This window comes from Cuculus canorus, chromosome 7 (assembly GCF_017976375.1).
Source record: "Cuculus canorus isolate bCucCan1 chromosome 7, bCucCan1.pri, whole genome shotgun sequence".
NCBI lineage: Eukaryota > Metazoa > Chordata > Aves > Cuculiformes > Cuculidae > Cuculus > Cuculus canorus.
Window position 1 is genome coordinate 36,141,764 of NC_071407.1, and position 3,209 is coordinate 36,144,972.

Sequence of the window (3,209 nt, forward strand, 5' to 3'; positions counted from 1 at the left end):
GCCGGAGCCTCGCGAGAAGAGGCGGCGGAGCTCTCGCCCGCGGGCCCCGCCCCGCCCCGCCCCGCGCTGCGCCCCCTCCCGGCGGGAGCCGCCACAGCGCTGGGGGGCGCCCGCGAGCTGAGCTCCCGCAGCCGCTGGGAGTGCGGGACATAGTGCGCGTTAAGGCAAATGTTTGTCACGACGCGAACGCTTTAGCTTCGCCTAAATTACACAAGCTGTTGCAATAACTTCGGGTTTGTTAGAATCAGGGAATCAGAGAATCAGAGAATAGTTTGGGTTGGAAGGGACCTTAAAGATCATCCAGTTCCAACCCCCTGCCATGGGCAGGGACACCTCCCACTGGATCAGGTGCCCAAGGCCCATCCAACCTGGCCTTGAACACCTCCAGGGATGGGGCAGCCACAGCTTCCCTGGGCAACCTGGGACAGGGCCTCACCACCCTCATGGTGAAGAAATTCTTCCTAATGTCCAGTCTAAATCTGCCCCTCTCCAGTTTGTACCCGTTCACCCTCGCCCTATCCCCACAAGCCTTTATGAACAGCCCCTCTCCAGCTATCCTGTAGCCCCTTCAGGTACTGGAAGGTCACTATAAGGTCTCCTCGGGAGCCTTCTCCAGGCTGAACAACCCCAACTCTCTCAGCCTGTCCACATATGGGAGATGCTCCAGCCCTCGGGTCATCTTTGTAGCCTCCTCTGGACCCATTCCAACAGCTCCATCTCCTTCTTTATGTTGAGGATTCCACAACTGGATAGAATACTCCAGATGAGGTCTCACAAGAGAGGAACAGAGGGGCAGAATCCCCTCCCTCGCCCTGCTGGCCACGCTGCTTTGGATGCAGCCCAGGACACCATTGGCCTTCTGGGCTGTGAGCGCACATTGCCGGCTCATGTTGAGCTTCTCATTGACCAGCACCCCAAGTCCTTCTCTGCAGGACTGCTCTCAATCACATCATACCCCATCATGTACTGAAAACAGGGATTGCCCTGACCCAGGCGCAGGACCTTACACTTTGCCTTGTTGAACCTCATGAGGTTCTCAGAGCCCCACTTCTCCAATCTGTCCAGGTCCCTCTGGATGACATCCCATCCTTCTGTTGTGGCAACTACACCACTCATCTTGGTGTCATCCTCAAACTTGCAGCGGGTGTACTTCGTCTCGCTGTCAATATCATTGATAAAGATATTGAACAGCACCGGTCCCAGTATGGACCCCTGAGGGACACTACTCATCACAGATCTCCATCTGGACTTTGAGCCATTGGCCATTATTGCTTCAGATTGATTAAAAAATGCTTTTAATTAAAAAATTCTCATGGATTTGTTGTGTCTTAAGTAATTTGTCTTTCTATATGTATACAAACCTGATAAACAATGGTAAAAATACACAAAAATACAATCCCGGCTTCTCCCCAGAAGCTAATTGGTCTGCATTTTTTACTAAATCTCTTTGCAGGTTGTTACTAATGTTGGTTCAGCTGCAAGTGTCATGAAAGGACACTGTAGGGCCGGTTATCCATGAAACAAATGTCATGTCATTGCATCAGGAGAACTGAACAAGTAGAGCCATGAATTAAAACAGCTTTTGGCGTGATCAGTTCCATCGCTGTAATTTCCCATTCTGATCACTGGGGATTTCATGTACCTGACTATCAAATGCTCCCTGTTTTAAACTCACTCCACACACAGGAACCAGAGCTCCTGGTTCTAAAAAGACACCAGGGGAGGGAGGAGAAGAGAAGAAGCAGAAGGGCAAGTAACTTTAGTAATAACTGAGTTGGACAGCATTCTTCTCATTCCCAAAGCTGCAGAGGCTGATTCAGGGTGTTGTGGTGTAGTTTATGGAAAAGTGATTCTGTTTTGCAAGGCTAACTAGTTTGGAGGCTAACTCGAGATGGTTCTGCATCGATATGAAGGCATGTTAGCAGGGAAGAATGTTATTAATTCCCTAATAAACTTGTTTTCTTGCCATTGTGGCAAATGGATGCAGCCTTTTTCAACCCTCTAATTCACTTGAAACTATTATCAAGACATAAAGGTGAATAAACAAATAAATCATAGAATCATAGAATGGTTTGAGTTGGAAGGGACCTTAAAGCTCACCAAATTCCAACCCCCCTGCCACGGGCAGGGACACCTCCTACTAGATCAGACGTCTCAAGGACCCATCCAACCTGGCCTTGAACACTTCCAGGGATGGGGCATTCATAACTTCCCTGGGCAACATGTTCCTTCATTTTCTAAGGCACCTTCCATTCTGTGAGACCTAAAGTGCTTTTAAAACTATATCTTTAGAGGAGAATAATCACCTAGGTGACAACTGAAATGCATCCAATGTGGAATATGATGGTGGCTTAAGTTGCTCCCAACTCCATTTGTAGGCATGAGGCAAGGATGGAAGTGTAACTACAACTTCAAGAGCTCTCAGAAAATGGAGTTGCAAAGATTTTGACTGGGTTGTAGAAGTTAACACCTCTGCTTCTTTTGGAAAACGCTGTAAGATCTGTCCTGCCCAGAAACTGTAAGAAGCACAATTTATGTCTCTTATACAAAGAAAATAAGCCTCTCAGTAAAATGCATAACAGAGTACAAAAATTCCATCTTGCTCCTGTACCTATATGTACTATTTTGTAATATCATTAAAACCAGTTTTAGAATTGCAAGATAGATCTGTACCACCTTACTTCAGAGTACCTTAAATCAGATTATTTTGTTTCAGCCATTTCCTGCTTAGCCTTACCTTGTCTGTAAGCTGTTTGGGGCGAGAAGGGCTTTGCTGGTGGGTGGTGGGGTTCTGGATCCATGTGGCTCAGCTTCACGATTGCCTCTTTTTTTCTGCAGGAAGAGACCTCTGTTGCATAGCAGCCTTCACCCTCCTTCCCACCACTACCTTCCCTAAATTCACCTCTGGCTCAGGACACCTTGCTATGCCCAGCAACAGGAGAGAGGCTCTGTTAACTTCTTCGGGAGCGTTTGCCTTTGTATTCAGAGTATTTCTGTGTTCAACTAGTCACAATTTAGGGCTGGAATATTATTTTCCCTGTTGATTGGTAGAAGTCATCAGAAATAAGTAGCACAATGGTAATTAATCAGCCCTTTTTTTTTTGTGACATTCAAATATCCAGTACCCAGAAAACTTGATGCAGTGAAGGACTTTTTGTAAACCATGTCTTTCAAAAAACTATCCCAGGTGAATGCTATTGACCAGTCAG